The following is a 20,317-nucleotide window of genomic DNA, read 5'->3' as shown; positions in this document are numbered from 1 at the left end:
GTTTTATATGGATAATGAACGACAATAAGAAGAAAATGTACAAGTCACCCAAAGCTATAGAGAAGTTGATCTTTGATCAATTCATTTGACTGTTTGCCTGCTATTCTATTTATAATAACAGTCAGATGGTGGTGGTTGATATTGGCCACGAGAATCATTAACATAAAGTTTGAACAACTTATAAAATGCTGTGCTCTTACACCACTTTCCCAGAGTAGAGAGAGGCTTAAACGCTACTAAACACGTTTCAACCTGCCATATTCTGTATGTGCCTGTATCAAGTCAGGATCTTGTAATTCGTTCTACATTAGCAGAATATTTTATGAGTGTTTACATATTGCAGCATGGGGGTAAAACCTTTTAATAAAACCGATGCAAAACATCTCTGTTTGTTGTACAAACAAAGTTAAAAAATGTCGTTTTTAAAAATTTTAGATAAACATTACAGTTAAAAACCAGGTACCTCTGACAATATTCTTACGATCATGATATACATTTTAGAGTGAACTTTAGTTTGCAGGTCTTCAAAACCAGATCTTCTTCAACAGTTTGAGAGTAAACATAAGAAATAAAGTCTGTCAAACAACATCAAAGCTTTATATATTTATTATATATATATTACTTGAATTTCAAAATAGCCAAGAGTAAAAGTTGAATTCAAAGTATTGATCACAAAATTATTAGTTATGTCTTTAGAGGAGGATATGCTTTTTTTCTCAACAAATTAACAGATATAGTGCAGGAAAATGTTGACTCCAGTTCATCAGACACACCATGATGGGCAGGTTGTTCTGTTACACAGGATGTCGGAGATACGGTTTGCATATATATGGCAGTTGTTTCCCCACCATCCATATGATCCATATTTTCTTTTATAGTTATTTGTACAGCGTTTGATACAATCCACGCTTAGAGAACTGTATCCGGCGGGTTTTCTTTCGCGATGGGTTGAGCACTTGTCAGAGTCCGATGAAGATCCATAAGTATACTTATCGCCACTGCTTAATCTTTCAAAGTAATATCCTTTGTATAGGATCCATCTATGACTAAGAGATTTAGTGCCTCGCGATGGTGCATCTCGCTTACCTTTCGACGTCATGCAGAATAATTTTGTTGTTCCAAAATAGTACGGCTCTCCTCTAGAAGGATCTACAAGTTACAAGAGATTACATAGGTTAGTTTTTATATATTTGTTTAACAAGCACAATGTATCTTAGTATGTAAAACTCGTGATTTCTCTACCATGGTAATCGTCGTCACATAAACGTGCAAAATATCATTTTTTTCTTAAACTGGTTATCTGGTAATAATCTTTGATAGTGTTTGGTAATCGCTAATACATTATTGCATTTTCGTTTTCGTGTTTGGTTTTTTTTTCTGTAAGGGAATAAGATTACATTAGTGTATGAAAGAAAGATATGATATAAGAGAGACGAAAGATACTAAAGGGACATACAAACTCATAAGTCGAAAATAAGATGACAACTCCATGGCTAAAAAAGAAAAAGACCAAAAGACAAACAACAGTACACAAAACACAACATAGAAAAATAATTATAAAGAATGAGCAACACGAACCCCACCAAGAACTGGGGGTGATCTCAGGTGCATCGGAAGAATGAGCAAAACTACTCCACATGTCATACTAAGTAACTTTCGTCTGATAAAGGGAGATAAAAGGTAAACGCCAGTGAGACATCAATGAACAATGCATTATAAATCTTTGTTAGGCGCTGTCTTATTGACGTATGACAAAATTCCCAGCTTTATCTTTTAGTTCACTAAACAAGCCTGTTCTATAAAGGGTTTCTTTTGCAGCTAGGTTGATTGTTGTTTGATTGATGTTCAGCCCTTATATTTTTATTCATAAGTATACATGTCTGCATACGATCTTAAATAAAACATAAAAAGGTAAAACAATAGGATATATACAAAATTGTAACGGTGTTTTTTCCATTATTCTCGCCTTACTTTTATGGGTTTCTGCATTTAAATATTTTCATTCAAACGCTGATAAAATTGGCTAATTTTGCCACACACACGATGAGTTGTTTCGAATTTTTGAAGAATAAAATTTGGACATGAGCAAAGACATTTTTAACTTCCAATTAATTACATTTGGTTATATGCACTGATTGTTTTTAATATTGTTTATTTTCCAGAAGAAAATGGGAAGTATATTCATGCTGTAATCAAACGGCATTTGAATTGACCTAATGGAAGTCGTATATGGAGAGACTACAATATTACATAATGACTCACTCTTTCTTATGTTAAAACAAATAATGAAATATGTTTATTTTCCATTAAAAGTAAAACAAATGAAACACTATTCTGTCAAATCTCTAGATGGTAACATGTTTAACACATCTTAATCATGGAATTGTGGGTCATATGACAATCTATTGAAAAGATGGTTTCCCTGAAGGTGACCGAACAGTCTATACCCATTCAAACCGGACATAAACGATTTACTTGTCCTTTACACTTAACGGTGTTTAATTTTTTTACCTTTAAATTCGAAATATGTTAGTAAGCCGTATTTATGTATCAGTGATGCATGAAAACGTCATAAAACTATAAACCTTTAAAATGCATTTGCCTTTTCTTGAATAACATTGTATGGACAGTAAAGAAGGATTTTTATAACTTTAGTTACGCATGCAGTCAATTTACTAAAAACAAATTCATGATAATATTATAAAAAATAAGGAAATATGGTATGATTTGTAATCAGACAAATATTCACCAAACACCAAAGGATAATGATGTGAACGACTAATACGTAAGTAAAGGTTTCATATAAAAGAACTCCTTTCTTAATATAATATAATAACGTCGAGCAAAATATAATTATTACATTACGATAGAAATAAAAAGAACACCTAAAGGAGTTAACTTTTTACAAATCATCTGAACGTTTTGATCACACACTATTAATAAAGAGAAATCAAGTTTCTCAATGGTGAAAATTAGTTTTGTCAAAAATGTAACATCACAAAAATACTAAACTCCGTGGAAAATTCAAAACGGAAAGTTCCTAATCAAATGGCAAAATCAAATGATAAAACACATCAAACGAATGGACAGCAACTGTCATATTCCTGACTTGGTACAGGCATTTTCAAATGTAGAAAATGGTGGATTGAACCAAACTGATATATGTCCAATGAAATTATTCCTGTATATTGCGAGGTTCAAATTTCTAGAAATTATTATTTGTTTGGCAACAGGTCAAAGTTAATATTTTGTCAAATTTTTATGAAAATTAAACGAGCTAATTCTATTCTAGTCAAAGTATTTGATACCCCCTCATATTTGTATAATATGTGTATGTAATTTTGATAAATACCACTGCAACTATATCTTTTTCGGCCCCACCACCAACCAGTCGAGCCAGTAACTAGGACTGCTAACACCAAGAAGAATATCTGCATAAAAAACTTCATCCATCAATAATTAGAAATAAATAATATATACTGTTATGTGCATACAATATGGTGTGCGTGTTTTAATGTCAAATTCTGTAATAGGAATCACATACTGTTTATTAAACATTTTACAAAATATGTGAAATGTTTCAATGTAAACTTCAACTTGCAAATTCAAATTAAAAATCAACTCAATAAAAATATGTCCTTGATACTTTACGGACGCCATCACGAGTTGGTTGACCGTTATGGAATAACCGTTTCACAGATGATATCGGATATTTTCCTTATGTCGTAACTACAATAACCTCCCTTTTCACGAATGTGACTTACCGAATTAGACTATTTACCGGATTGGTAATAACATAAGCAACACGACGGGTGCCACATGTGGAGCAGGATCTGCTTACCCTTCCGGAGCACCTGAGATCACCCCCAGTTTTTGGTGGGGTTCGTGTTTCTTAGTTTTCTATGTTGTGTCATCTGTACTATTATTTGTCTGTTTGTCTTTTTATTTTTGGCCATGGCGTTGTCAGTTTGTTTTCGATCTGTGAGTTTGACTGTCCCTCTGGTATCTTTCGTCCCTCTTTTATAAGATATAAAAAAAAGTGTATGTTGGAACTTACATACTAGTTTTACTTAGTAAAAATTATTTTAGTCTTTCATGCTAATAAATACGAATTTTAAATTTCTTTACAAAATTAAAATTTATAAAATACGAATTTCGAGCAGGTGAAAAAATTTGATCAAAATTAAAATCAGTCGAATGAAACAGTTACTTCAACTAAAAATAAATGAAAAAATAATATTTATTATTCCAAATGTTTGTATAATGAGTAAATGTCAAAATAAACATTAATCCTTAATAATAATGCGTATAAAGATAAACAACTAATTCTCAGTGGAAATATACTTAGAATTTCAGGTGTATTAGTTTAGCTACTTTGTTCTGGATTATTATGTGTGTATGCATTATTCAACAATATACATTATTTACATGTTGTTGAAAAATATGGAAAAAAAAATATTTGAAGGAGCATTAGAAACAGGACTAACAGCGAGGCTCTCCGTGCTGTTTTCCTGTGAGTAAAAATTAAATATTATATATAAATTATTTGCCAACATAATACTTTTAAGCTGCTTTCCCCAAAAACGGCTTTAAAAAACTTCTTATCGTTAAGTATTGTAAAGACATCGAAATTGCTTAAACACAGACTGCGAAGAGGACTTAAAAATCGACTGTGGTATCAATAGGTATTTTAACATTGTTGTCTCATAATGGAATCAAGACAGCGAGATACTTTATTTGTTAACTACTCAAATAAAGCAAATGTTAATTCGAAGACTTGTTATTTGTTATTAATGTGTATATCTAGTCGCCCCTGTATATCAAAATTGTATCTTGGCAGATGAACACCCCACACAGGACATAAGAATCCAGAAATATCTTGTATTGGGTCAGTTCTTCTTGTGATAAACGCTTACTAAGGGATGTTGTTTTGATAAATATAAAATTTAGAGGAAATCATTGAATCCTAATGAAGGTCAAATATGGACTTTGTAATTTTTTTCTGATAACAATCAGCTAGATATATTGCATTTATGAGCTAGGTCAAAACTTCGTCCACATAAATCAGAATAATGTATCATAGAAAGGTGACATTTTTCGTAAACAGTGGGTAATACCCATTCAATTTGTTAAGTCATAAGATGTATCAGGATGACAAAATATGAGACAATTTCAAATTGAAAACGAATGCCCTCATTTATGCTAAAAATAATAATGGCAAACAGCAACCAACGACATTTACTGGACTATAGGCTCATGGCTTAGGACAGGCACATACAGAATGTGTCGGGTAAAAATGTTTATGAATGCGTCATTCTCCCCATATCCCTGGACTGTGGTTTTAACAATTCAACAATAGAACAGTCAAATCAGTTGAGTAAGGGTAAAATTTATCAGATGATCAGTACTAAGCGGAAAATTAAAAAAAACAGGTAGCAGACGAAAAATGACTTAACATATCGACCAAGGAGTTCTTGCAGTTACCGAAAGCTGGTTCAAAGCCCAATTTAAAATCGTGAAAAGATCATGTTTCCCTAGCTACAACATCAAACTAAAAAAAAAAGCTCTAACGGAACAAGCATAAAATGTTACACTCGGCGTGGGAAAAATTTCTTCGTGGAATGCAATCATGTAAGTCTTTTCATGATGAAGATTATTTCTCCCCGAGGGTATCCATGTCCAAGTAGTCTGTGTTGATGTGACATATCATTGATATGGTCATATTTATAAATTAACAGTTTACCAAACTTTACATTGTTCAGAAAACTAAGCATTTTCTATCCCAGGAATTGATTATGTTACCTCTATTTGACAAATCCGTTCGGAATTTTTTGATTCTCAATGCTCTTAACCTCGTACTAAATGTGGCCTTTTAATTATCTGTGATGAGGGGTTTTTTTTATTATTATTGGATAACAATGAATGCTTAGTGCTGCATTAAATTAAGCAAAATAAAATCAATGTTAGTATGCATAGAGGCCATAATCAGCGAGCATGACGATCTTACTATGATTTGAAATTGAAAAACTCTAAAAAAAAAAAAAAAAACCCACGGACCACTTAAATGCATGAATCATTTCTAAATGTATCAACAATGCATTATAAAACAATACATTATCAATCATGTAATAACCGAACACAAACCTCTGAGTTAATGATACTCTCGGGGACAAAAAGTCCACCATCAGTGATATCGAACCAGTGCTTAAGCATGGAAATATGATATAAATTTGGTGCTTTCAAAGAGTTTATGTGGATCAACCTAAGTATTTTATGGTAACGAAACCCCTGACTCGATAATTTGCCAATTAAACATAATACATCAACCAAGTGAAAGTCTGAAATGGGCAATATTTGTACTTGACTGTCCTGATTTGTCCTCGACCATTTTGAATTGGTCTGAATTTTACTCAAAAGTACTCGACTCTAGTCTGAACCATATTAGGCAGTCTGAACTTGACCTGTACTGAATCATACTAGACCCAAGTTTAACCCAAACTAGACCAAGTATAAACCATACTCGACCAAGTCAATAATCATCGACCTATTCATAATTTATCCCTCTTAATTTTTGTATTAAGATATAAAAATAAAAAATGTGGTATAATTAAAATGAGACTACTCTCCACCAGAGACCAAATGACATAGAAGTTAACAACTATAGGTCACTGTACGGCCTTTACCAACTAGTAAAGCCATTATCACAGTCAGCGATAAAAAGGCCCCGAAATGACAAATGCAAAGCATTTCAAACGAAAAAATAAATAACAGCCTGATTTATGTAAAAACAATGAATGAAATACAAATATGATATACAGCAATAAGCGACAACCTCTGAATCACAGGCTCTATTGTTTTCAAGATTAGTTTCCTTTGGCTAGACATTAGACCAAGAGGTACTACAGGAGAAAGCAATTTGTCATATTTGTTAATAACTGAAAATAAAACATAATTAAAGCAAAGGGGGGTAACCCAATGTTAAAATAAGTGGTTTCTAGTTGAAAAAATCAGTTATACATTGAAGATTGGTAAAGTATAGAATTAATGGTTGAGTAAGGTTCAGGCTTTGGTCGAGTATGTTTCAGACTTGGTAGAGTGTGGTTTAGACCTTAAATTCCGTTGATCAAATTTTTGTTCATACTTTGAAAACAGGTCGAGAACTGGTTAAGTACAGGTCAAGAATGTTTTATGACTGTTTAGCCAGGTCGAGTATGAGTTCAGACTGTAGTGTACATTATGTGCCCTTAAATCCAAGATTTAACTATGAACACGGATGAGGCGAATGTGTTGTGAAATAAATATACCATAAGAAAGGGGCCAAAGAAATGTTAAAATGGCAATGGAAACGAAAAATCATCTCTTATGTCGTAAATTTTTCTATTGTGTTTCAATTGTGAGCTGAGATATCCGAATCAAGAAAATAATTATCATTGCTGTTCTTATAAGATTTATTTAGAGTCACTCCCCTGTTGTAAATGTCTGCAATATTGTAAGTGTGTTCCTGATTATTTATAAAATATCATGATCAAGGTACCGTTAGTGTTATTGATTTTTTTCTATGTGAATTGAAAAGGATCTTCATTGATTTTGATCATAAAATGGTATTCCTAAAAATACAGGAACCTGCTATTGTAAAGGTGAAATTAATGTCCATAGGAATAACGGTTTACTTACAGATAAACTGTATTGCCGAAACGAACATAGAAAAGAGGCGAAAGATACCAAGGAGATAATTAATTAAAGGTCGATGAAAAACCGATAACGCCATGGCAAAAAAAAAAGAAATACGACCAAAAGTCAAACAACAGGATACAAAACACAACATAGGAAACTAAATATTGAACAACACGAATGGTGTCAAAATGGAAATAAACAACTTACTCCTCCCGGTATAATTCCAATAAGGTTATCTTTTATAGGCTTTATATGGGTTTCATAAATAAATTCAAGTGTAGTGTAGACGGTCTTATATTTATGATTGTCAATGGAAATAAAATGACTTAACAATGTATTCAGTTGACCTAAAATATCCAAGAAGATTTTGTTACACTACAGTAAATAAATAAATAATAATTTTGATAGTAGTAATAATGATTATAATAAAAAAAAGATAATAACAATAATGATAACAATAAAAAATAATAACAATAATCATAACAATATTAATAATGATAAAAATATTTTATAAAAAGTAGGCTTAATTTATCTGGATTTTACAACATGCTTTCACACTGACAGTGCCTTGACAATCATGTCATATATGATTCGGTAGCCTTTATTAATTATTACAATCAAAATCTTAACTTAATTTTCTTGTCAACAATTAGTTCTATTTTCTTACCGTAAGAGATAATTTCATGTTCAAGTTGGAACTGTATTTTGGATTGGATGTGTTGCTATTAAATTTACTTTTTTTGTAAAAAGATATGTATCATGAATAGGTATATGATGAAACAGGTGTTATGTAATTTATTCTATTTCATCGATATTTAGTTCCAAGAAAACTGAAAAATCATTATGTTAACAAAGTTGGAATTGAAACATATATACATATGTATACTGTCATTTTCAAATTATGCCCAAATTTTATCATTCTGTATTAGTCACACAAAAATAAAGTTTTGATATGTTCCAAGTTGAACTGCAATTATTCCCAATACCTTTATTACAAATAACTGCTTATTTATAAAATAATGAATATATCTTTAATGTGAAAGACGTTTGTCATCACATTCGCGTTCAGGTTTACTCACTTCTCCGTTTAGAACTGCATTCTCTGTACAACTCATGTTTGGAAACCACAGTTACAAATTCCCATGTAAACCAATACAAACTTGCAGCTTTCATTTTGGATGTTGCCAGTCACAGAATTTTCAGACCGGTTAGCGTTGGAAAAGAAAAAAAAAGATCCTTTTGAAAGCTTTTCTCTGCCAAAAAAGATATTCATGTCATCATTTAGGTCAATTTCTTAGAAACACCTACTTCCTTTAAGGATCAGTAACCTATCATCTCTTATTCATATAAACAACTAATTGCGACTTAAATTTTTAATTACCAACACGTGTTGCAGGATCTCAATATTGACGTCTTCAAGTCTTTACATCATGACTGCACCTGTGATAGTTCCCCATTCATAGATACGTACAACTGACCATGTTGTAACAGATCTCATGAACATATCAATAACACGTATCTGCAAAATGTGTTAACCAAAGGCCCGAAATATCTCTATCCTAAATCCATCAATTAGAAACTTTAAAATGCTGATGAATTCTGTCGAGCATTATTCCAGGCAATAGGCTAACTAAGTACATTTACCAATTGTAAGTTATTCATCATGCATTAAGCTACCAAAATAATGATGCCCTCGGTAAGCGCACAAAAGAAGACGCAGATGATCAGTCTAAAAGGGTTAAGTCTGTTAAATCGTTGATATGTTACAGTGAATTTGTATAATCAGGAATTATGTAGAATTCCTGATTTTTCAAGGATTTTGCATAATCAGTAAAACTATAAGTGATTATATATAATCCCTGAAAATGATCAGTGATTTTACATAATCACTGAAAATTAAAGGAATTATTTAAAATATTCCCTGACATGATTTCATGGATTATCAATTAAACGAAGATCCTATGTTTGTATAAAAATAAATCGAATATAGACAAAACATTCTCTGTATTTCTTAACCTTTTAAGATTTAAGTGGACAGTTTTCATTCCGTGTCCATTTATCAAATCTAAAATGAACAGTTTTCTTGTGATATGACTTTTAACTGGTTGAACCACATGAACTCATCAATTAAAATAGTATTTAAAATTAAAATCGAAATACCAACATTTTCAATGATATTGATAACTGCACATGTATGCAATGAATTGTATTGTTTTCCATAAACAGCGTCATTTGGCGCCTGAAAATTTTACATGCTTAACCTCACCAAATTCTTCACGTGCCTGTCCAAAGTCAGGAGCCTGGGTTTCAGAGGTTGTCGTGGGTTCATGTCTGTCATATATTTTTATCGTAAATTGTTTTGTTATTAATTGAGCCGTAAGTTTTCTCAATTGGATTTTTCATGTCGGGCCTTTTATAACCGACTTTACTGTATGGGTTTTACTCATATTGTTGAAAGCCGTACGGCTGCCTTTAAATGCACAGTGCATGTAATTCGCTGTAAATAAATGGCATTGATTGTTATTTATGTTTTTTGGTTTTCTATGTTCCAATAAAAAAGGAACTAACTAAAACTTGACAAACATTTGCAACTAAACGTATAGAAAAACAAACAGAACACATGCTTGACAGATTGAACACACTTTTGGAGGAGACAAACATTGACTGTATTGTTTTGATACAGATTCTGCATGTTGATTGCAGAAAGAGAGATCCCAAAAATATAATGGCCATTGTTCAAGAATGGACTGAAAATGATATTGCCTGGCTACGAAATAGAATTTTGCTTTGGTCCGACACAAGAAATGAATTTAAGTTTGCTGATAAACATTTTTAACACCTTCTAATAAACATTGCTTGTCTCTTCAACATTGGATAAAATCAGATTAAATTGTGAAGGACAAGGTTTTCTAAAATGGATGCTGTTGCCAAAAAACAACGAAGCATGACAATGGTTGAAAAGTAGAGGTGCAACTATAGTAGATGTCATCCAAATTTACAGGTTTTAGTTTGTAAAAATAAATGATTTGTATTATTGTATTGTACTTAACGTTTTGATATTCATGTTTATAAAGATGTTTAAATATGATGTTGTAGAAAAAAGTTGCATTGTCTCATCATTCCAATTATTATGTATAACCCCTGACATTTGTTTCTAGTAATTATGCATAATTCCTGAAAATTTTAGTGATAATTTATATTCACTAAAATTGCCAGTGATTATACATAATCCCTAATTATACACATTTACTGTAACAGATACAAATTAGAATTCAAAAATTGAATGGTTCTATGACTACACATGATACATCGATCTTTAAAGATCCAACATCTTGGGTAGCAGCTGTCCAACCCTTTGACAACTATGTTGTTATCCAGCAGGTAAAGACCTTCGACTCCTTTCACTAAAACACTCGTAATATATGAACATTTCAGTATATCATACGATCAATTTTAGTTAAAAGATATTTTATGAAAAGAGCACGAGAAAATCCTGAATACTCATAGGTGATTATTTGTTCCTTTATTTTAGAATGTCAACACAAAATGACGAACTGGATCTTCTTACACTTTTTTGGGATACATAAATTACATAAGTGTCCTTACACACAACGTTATATCGCTGGGTCTTCCACGAAACCTTTTTCTAAACTATTACATAAAGGATTAGGTTCAGTAAGACCCCTTTTAGGCCCCAAAATATAGCAGTTTTACAAAATTGTTGAAATGTAAACTTTTAGTTATTTATTGGAAAGTAGAATACTTCTGCTGCATAAATATGGGCTGTTTTTGACAATAGAATGCACATATATCGGGTACTAGCACCCTTAAGTCATGCTAAACTACTGAAATGTTCATAATTTAAGCATTTGAGGTACATTTTAGACGGTTTTCGTCTTGAATGGAAGTGGCCGCATTTGTGTTCATTCTTAATATTTATATATAAGTTGTATTTTATGATAATACATAACATATATAAAGGTTGAGAGTGAACACGGATGCGGCCACTTTCATTTTTGACAAAAAACATCTGAAAAGTGACATATTTTGGCATATTTGATAGATTTTTCATATTTCAGCTTGACTTTGAGCGTCTGAAATGACTAAGCCAGTTCAAATATTTCACATAACATAATGGAATCGACTGAAGTAGACAGTTAAGTGTTTAAAAAGTGTTCAAAATCTTTCATCGGATGAACCTGAAATTTGAGGCCAAAATCGGCCCTTACCGGACCTACTCCTTTATCAGCAATCAAGTTATTGCTATTCTAGGGGCTGTGTGATGAAGATGTGGATACTTAAAAGAGAGGCGAACGATACCAAAGGGAAATTCAAACTCATTGTCGAAAATATTTTAATAATGCCATGGCAAAAAGAGAGAAAAGACCAAAACACAAACAACAGTACACAAAACAAAACATATAAAACTAAAATCTGAGCATCACCAACCCCACCAAAAACCGGGGGTGATCTCAGATACTTCGGAAGGGAAGCATATCCTACTCCACATGTGACACCCGTCATGTTACTCATGTAAGTACAAACCCAAATAACCAAAGATCTGTTAGGGCACATCAAATCTGATTATCTTTCCTTTTACAATAGTATAAAACATTTGACCTTTTCACCATATGAAACGAGCATTCCCCATTCCAAACTTTAAACAATTGATCTTAGTTTGTTTCAACTTAAAAATGGCCAACTTATACCTTCATGAGGTCCTTTAATGAATTTTGCAACCGACTATAAAAGAAAGAAGCTTGCGATAAACGAAGGAACAAAAATACGTTATCATGCAGTAAAGCTTAAATGATCATATTAATTTCAGAGAACATTTTGTTTGACTTTAAGTGAGGATTTTTTTAAAGAAATGATTTTTCTCTTCTAAAACCAGATATCAGTATTTCCATTGGTCTTTTTTGTGCCGTAATGCTGTCAATCAAAGTTTAGATTTGCAAGAATATCGAACAATATGTTTGGCATTGGAGTCAGACATGTATCTAGCATCACTTGATCTTTGAAGATATATATAAAACTAGAACACACGCGCGACATCGAGGGTCCGTGGCTGAATTAAAGTACATACGCTTTAATTTTAGCCTGGAACTTCAGTATTCGTATTGTCATCTTATAAAGTCATGCTGATTATCAATTGAAGGTGAACATTTTTGTCTGCTTTCAAAATCTTACTTTTTGAACCCGTCCTAATTTTCTTTCTATAACCTATTAAGAATGGATATGAATTTCTGTTGTGTGGGTCAAAAATGTAATTGCAGTTATGCCGTTTCTATCCAGTGCTGCACATAGCTGAAATTTCATCCTTTTTTTTTATTTCTGACCGTTTGCTCTGCTTTTTAATGCATTATCGTATATAGATGGTATTAAATGCCAGTGCTTAATTAATTTATCTATTTATGCTTTTTAGTTTGTAAGAATTTTATGATATATAAGTTATTGCTGGTTCCTCTATTCAATACATATAGAGGTGCTTGTCACATGAGCATTGATCCTGGAGATTCAAAAATCAAAAATAATTTGCTTTCATTATACTTGCATGTTTTTTTATTTTTATTTATTAGTAATTGCACGAAGCAGCATGATCTTTGTATAATAGTCGGTTAAAGAGGTCATCAGAGCTCATGTTTTCTTTGTTATTGTGTACATATATGCCGACTCTAAATAAAATTTACTTACTTTATTTACTTAACCGGAAACTACATGTGACATATACTATTGGTATCGAAATCGGATTCGACCAGGAACTTGTTAATTATTGGTAATATATATTATGTGGAAAAACAAAAGGGCCCGGAATGGTGTAATTTATAATCAACACCATTGTCCTATATTAGTTTTATATAAAGTTGAATTATTTGATTCGTCGTTTTTACGTCATGCCGGCTAACAAATTGGACCTCGTTATTTTAGTAGTATAGATAGGTGTTTATAAACTTATTCCGTCTTTATTTTTATCGCCGTCCTCGAAGCCTTAAGCCGTTCTGAAAGATTATAAAGCCTCCTTTTTCACGTTTGTTCTATTGACTGGTGAAATACTAGTATGAAACAGTTGCCTTTCAAGTAAAAGAATTTTTGCACGCAGTATTTAGGCCTATTTAGAGAGAACAGTTGAGATTGTAAGGGTCACCAATTGTGACGAGGTTCATTAATATGATATATCAATAGAATGCTTATGTTGGTCAAATAAGAACTTTAGACAATTGATTATTGAATTACAGGATCCTTCACCGTTTGCTTACAACACTGATATTTGAAGTAGGAAGGTGTTTTAGATTTGACAGATTTATGAGGAAGGATATTGCTTAAATGAATGACATCATGACCTTTGTTGGTAGGTAAATGTTTTTGTAAAATTCTTAAATAAGAGGGAACAATGATTCATCGATGTCCACTCGCATTTATATCGTAAATATAATATATGTGATAGATATGGGAATATGAAAACATATCAGTTAATGAACAGACATATCGTATGTGTGTTGTCGGTTTCCGACGTTCGACCTTATAACCTTGCTACGCATCCTTATTTATAACGTCCAAAGTATGTGAACATATGAAATGTTGAAATTCACAATTTACACCACTGTACAATGTTAGGGGCGGATTGACGCTTGCAATGTATTTAACCCTGCCTTGAATAATTGAAATAATATTTTCAGAAATTAGAATGGAAGTATGGATTAAATATATAAATGGTTGGATAACTGTTATATGTTAAGAGGCCAAAATAATGAAGTTTGTATTAAAACTAATATTGTAATACACCGATGCATAGTTGGTCGTAGAGAATTTGACAGTTAACCTTAAGCTTCTACTGAATATGGTACTCAAAAACATTGTTAATATTCGTAACAATATCTAACTTCCCAAACGTCTGTTCTATGGGATTTAGGTAAGAGTTGGGTTGGGTTAGGCATTAGGGGTTTTGATTAGTGTTAGGGCTTAGGATTAGAGTAATGGTTAGGGTTTAGGGTTAGGGTAAGAGTTAGGGTTAGGATTTAGGGTAAGGGTTTAGGGTTAGGTTTAGGGTTGGAGTTTGGGTTAGAGTGGAGTTAGGGTTAGGAATTGGGTTATTAAACTATTTAAACATTAACTATACTTCATGATAATAGATTTCATTTTTACAAAAGTTTTCGGTTAAATTACCGTTTGGTTGTTTTACTGCATTTTGGTCACACTACCAAATAGCCGCTTTGTCGTATGTTTGGGTGTTAGTTTTAAAGGATACAATCTGCTTACTAACTGGTATCCTTAAGATTATGAGTTAGAATGGATGAATTGATTAGATTTATTGATGGTTAAATGGCTGTTACTAGTCCAGTGTCAAAAATTATAAAAATTTGTTCTTAAACTAAGCTAGTTATCAACCGATTAATAATTGGTCTTAGAGACTGTTAGATGTAAATTTCTATTGAGTGTAATGCTCAGAAACAGGGTAGTTTTCAAATTCAGCTTCCAACCTTCTGTTTCTTTGGTTATGGTTAGGTTTAAGGTAAAGGTTATGGCTATGGTTGGGCTTATAGTTAGAGTTAGCATGGTTAGGATTAGGGTTATTAAACTATTTAAAACATAAACTATACGTCCGGATAATATATTTTATGTTTTTTATAAAAAAAAACTAAAAATGATAGCATCAGTATTACCACAAATATCAAAGTTTTATGGATAATTATTAATCACTAAATATAAAATCTAAACATAGTTTACATTTTTGGCATTTGATTAACCATAAGAATCTATTTGTAATAATTTGTGTTCTGTCGGGTTTTTTTTTAACTTGCTGTACAGTTACAATGCTTCATTTTGAATTATTTTATAACCAGGTAAAGGGGGGGAGGGGGGGTGAAACTAGGTTTCTGATTTCCTCAATCACGCTGTTTTGAAATTTTATCCCAGTTCCTATTATGTTTTCCTTCTTTTTCCTAGATCTCACTTTTTTACCCCTAAACCCCACATTCCCATCTTTGTACTCCTATATGCCACATTCCCAACATTGTACTCCTATATGCCACATTCCCACTTTAGTGGCCCTATATGGCACATCTCAAAAGTGTGTCAACCCTTTCAAGTATAGTGATAGTTAACACGTTACAAGTCTATCTGATCAAATCAAATTCCTTTTAAGACATGGTTTATTCATTTGAAAATACTATGAATGTATCTGAAACTTTACGAAATACTGGCCGCTGGACGGTGGAAGCACAACCAACTATCAAATCGTTTCAAAACTTAATTCTTATTTTTACAGTATGACCGTTAGAATTTATTTCATGGTGAACCTTATGCTGTATTTTGTAGCGACACTTATGTTATCTAGTATAATCACTTTTGAAATATATTAATTTTTAGTGTTTGTAAGAAATACCGGCGTTGGACGGTAAGACCCGACAGCTATCACATCATTCCAAAACTTTACTCTTATTTTCTACAGCTTTTCGAACAGTCTTACCAAATATCTATTTTATGAAGTTATGGTTAGGGCTAGGATTAAGGTTAATTTATTAAACATTGACTATAAGTCCTGATAATTAATTCTGTTCAGTCTTACAAATTTTTTCGGTTAACGTACTGTTCGATTTATTAATGGGTTTCTGGATTCCCAAATGGCACCACCATTTAAATGCCGCTTGTCGCTTTTTATCGGACTGTTAGTTGATAAGGATACCATCTGCTCACTAGCTAGAGTTTACGTCCTTGCAAAATTGAGATAATAAGTTCATGAAATATAATGGATGAATCAAAAATAAAATAACAAAAATACCGAACTCCCAGGAAAATTCAAAACGGAAAGTCCCTTATCAAATGGCAAAATCAAAAGCTCAAACACATCAAACGAATGGAAAACAACTGTCATATTTCAAAACGGCTACACCACCAATTAGCTGCTTTGTCGCTTCTTTTGGCCTGTTATTTTTAAGGATACCATCTGGTTACTAGCTAGTGTTTAGACCTTGCTTAATTTAGATAATAAATTTATGAATTAGAACGAATGTATGGATAGTTGGATCGATGTAACACGTCCAACGTCCAAAAACTATGATATTTTTATTAAAACTAGGATTTGATTTCTACGATGTATATTTGGTCGTAAAGGATTTGACTCTTTAACTAGAAGCTTCTGTAACTGATTTTATTGCTCACAAACGTGTTTTTTTTTACAAATTCAGCTTCCCAAAATTCTGTTCTATTGGGTTGCGGTTAGAATTGGGCTAGGAATAGGGTTAGAACTAGGGTTAGGCTTAGGGTTAGGGTTTAGGTTAGGGTAAGGGTAAGGGTTAGGGTTTGGGTTAGGGTAGAGGGTTATGGTAGGGATTATGGTTAGAGTTAGAACTTAGGATTTTGGTTAGGGCTAGTGTTAGGGTTCAGGGTTAGGGTTGAGATTAGAGTTAAGGTAACGATTTATGATTAGGGTTAGAGTTAGGGTAAGGTTAATTGAATTATTTTACACATTAACTTACCGACCCGCGACTCTTTTCACAAAAAATCTTAAGAGTAAAAATACTCGTAAGTCATACACATTTCAGTATAACTTACGATCAATTTTAATCGTAAGATTTTTTGTGACAAAAGTCGCTGATAACATATTTCACTTTGGCAAAATTTTTGCGATGAACTTGTTATTTCGTTTAGCCGTATTTTGCTGCATTCCCAAAGATATCAAAGGAACATTCAAAGTCATAAGTCGAAAATAAACTGACAACGTCGTGGCAATAAAAAGATAAAAGACCAAAAGACAAACAACAGTACTCAATACACAACATCGAAAACTGAAGACTGAGCAACACGAAACCCCCTCCCCCACTCCCCAAGTATTCAGTGTCAAAAAATTATAAATTTGTGAACGAAAAACTTATATCGTTATTCACCAATGCATAGTTGAGGGCTGTTAAGTCTGAGCATCTATTGAGTGTAATACTCACAAACGGTCTCTTCGTATTCAACTTTCAAAACTAAAGTTCTATTGGTAAGGGTTAGGGTTTAGGGTTAGGACTAGAATCAAGGTTTGATTTAATGTGTTGGGTTAGGGTTAGGATTAAGGATTAAGCTTAAGGTTAGGGCAATTAAACAATTCACAACATTATCAATACGTCCTGATAACATATTTCAGTATTACAAAAATTTTCGGTTAACCTACCTTTATATTTATTTATTACATTCCCAAGTGGCCACGCCGACTGTTAGTTCCAAAGGATACTAATTGCTCACTAGAGGTTAGGTTCTTGTATAATTGAGATAATAAGTTGAAGAATTGGAATTGGTGGATTGATTTGATGTGTGAATAGTTGCATTGCTGTTACACTGTCGGTGTCTACAAATTATGAAATGTGTTCTAAAACTAAGACTGTAATCCACCGATGCACAATTGGTCGTACAGAATTTGACTGTTTACTTTTATTTTCCATTGAGCGTAATGCTCACAAACAGGTTTTTGTTCGTATTCAGCTTCCCAAACTTTTTTTATATGGGGTAAGGGTTAAGGTTAGGGCTAGGGTAATTGTTTAGGGTTAGAGTTAGGGTTAGGGTTAAGGTTAGGGTTAGGGTTAGGGTTAAGGATTAGGATTAGGATAAGGAGGGTTAGGGTTAGGGTTAGGGTTAGGGTTAAGCTTTACGGTAAGGGGTGTAGTAAGGTCAAGGTTAGGGTTAAGGGGTAGTGTTTGGGTAAGGGTAAGGGTTAGGGTTAGGGTTTGGGTTAGGGTTAGGGTTTTAGTTGAAGTAAACGTTGGGATTAGGGTTTACGATTAGCGTTTAGGGTAAGGGTTTGGATTAGGATTAAGGTTAAGATTAGGGTTAGGGTAAGAATTAGAATTAGGATTTAGGGTTAGGGTTAGGCTAAGGGTTAGGATTAGGGTTAGAATTAATGTCAATGTTATTAAACTATTTAAAACACTAATCATACGTCCTGATAATGTATTTTAGTTGTACAAAACTAAAAATTATAGCATCAATAGGACCAGAAATATTAAAGTTCTACGGATAATCAATAATCACTAAATACAAATGTATAACATATTTTACATTATGGGTACTTGATTAACCAGTAGTATACATTTGTAAGTATTTGTGTTTATTTCATCTTTTTTTAACTTAATGTTCAACTGAGTTTTCTTTCTTTTTTTATAAATTTTATAACCAGGTACAATGTATGAGAGGCCGACACTGGGATGCTGATTTGTGAAATTCTGCTTTTTTTATCCCACTTCCCATTATTGTTTTCTTCTTTTTCCTAGACCCCACTTTTTTACCCCTATTTCCTACATTCCAACTACCCTCTCTATACCACATCTCAAAAGCGTGTCATCACCCTCAGGTATTGTGATAGTAACATGTTATATGTTAAAAATTCTTACTGATCATATCAAATTTTAATTAAAGCATGGTTTGTTCATTTGAAATACTATTAATGTATTCGTTTTTATAAGAAATACTGGCCGACGGATGGTAAGCTCTCCAAATTATCACATCATCTTTAAAACTTTCCTCTTATTTCCTACAGCTATTTTAACAGACTAACCGTTAGTATTTATTTCATTGTGAACTTTGAGACACAAATGGTATTTAATATAATCACTTTTGAAATTTATATCTATCATGTATATGAGGTAATAGGTGTTATGTTAATATCGATGTCTTTCCATCAATAATAAATTCCAAGAAATATGGTCCTGCAAGTGGAATTGTAACACATGTTCATTTGCATATATTTTTTTTTGCAAATATTTTATATTTCATCATCTCGCATCGATTTCAAGTAAAAAATAATTTGGACATAATCGCGATTAACATTAGACATAATTATCAAAATATTGTTATTGCAGTACACTTGAATTCAGTTATTAGTAGCTGATATATCATGTATTATAACTTCACTAAAAAGATAGGAAAAATGCTGTTAAATTTGCATGTTACGTGTTTATTTTCTATATGAATTTGGAGGGGGTGGGGGTAGGAGGGTCTGGGTAGGTTTCAGAATAGAGATAATTGGGCTAAGAATACAGAAAAATACAGAAAACAGAAAAATGGACAAAAAAAATAAAGAATAGAAAAATGAGCTAAACAATAAAGCATAGAGAATAATGGGTTTTTTAAGTATAAAAAAAGAAAAAAAAGACCTAATAAGTTGAAGAATACAGAAATGAAGGACCTTCATTCAGACCTTCATGTAGGATACACTTCGGTAAAATGGCAGCCATACTAAACACGACTACCAACGTATGACATCTGTTCTGGAAGAGGTCCCTTTGTATATAAAACAAGTGAATATTCTGACGTTAGCCGTCTGCTATTTACATATTAGAATAAACTAAAAGTCTCCGATAAATATATTACAATTTCATTTGTACATAATGCGTTTCTATATCATTGATATTGCATTTAGTACATGTATGGTGTATAGGTTGCACTTTGTAAATACAGCTGTTTCTCAAACCACGCCTCTTTTGGGGAGATATTTAATATTCATAGGTATGTTAATTTGTTAACGTACTGGTTCCCATTGATGATCTCTGTGTTTCATCTCATAGAGACATCACTTGGGAATGTAACCAGTATAGATAAACATGGTAGCGGCTAAATTTTAATTCTTAGGAGGTCCAAAAATGGAGGTAAGGGTAGTATAGAATTTTAG

At 32.4% G+C, this 20,317-nt stretch overlaps 1 long non-coding RNA gene across 1 annotated transcript; it reads right to left on the bottom strand.

The window, feature by feature from the left end:
• Window positions 1–591: 591 nt before the first annotated feature.
• LOC127719773 (uncharacterized) lies at window positions 592–8,449 on the bottom strand. Its single transcript, XR_007990481.1, has 3 exons — window positions 8,342–8,449; window positions 3,353–3,431; window positions 592–1,149 (listed from the first exon to the last, which is right to left on the bottom strand). It is a non-coding gene; the product is annotated as an uncharacterized LOC127719773 (long non-coding RNA).
• Window positions 8,450–20,317: the final 11,868 nt, after the last annotated feature.

This window comes from Mytilus californianus, unplaced genomic scaffold (genome assembly GCF_021869535.1).
Source record: "Mytilus californianus isolate M0D057914Y unplaced genomic scaffold, xbMytCali1.0.p SCAF_11, whole genome shotgun sequence".
NCBI lineage: Eukaryota > Metazoa > Mollusca > Bivalvia > Mytilida > Mytilidae > Mytilus > Mytilus californianus.
The sequence above is the reverse complement of the archived record's forward strand: the minus strand, read 5'-3'. Positions and strand labels throughout refer to the sequence as shown.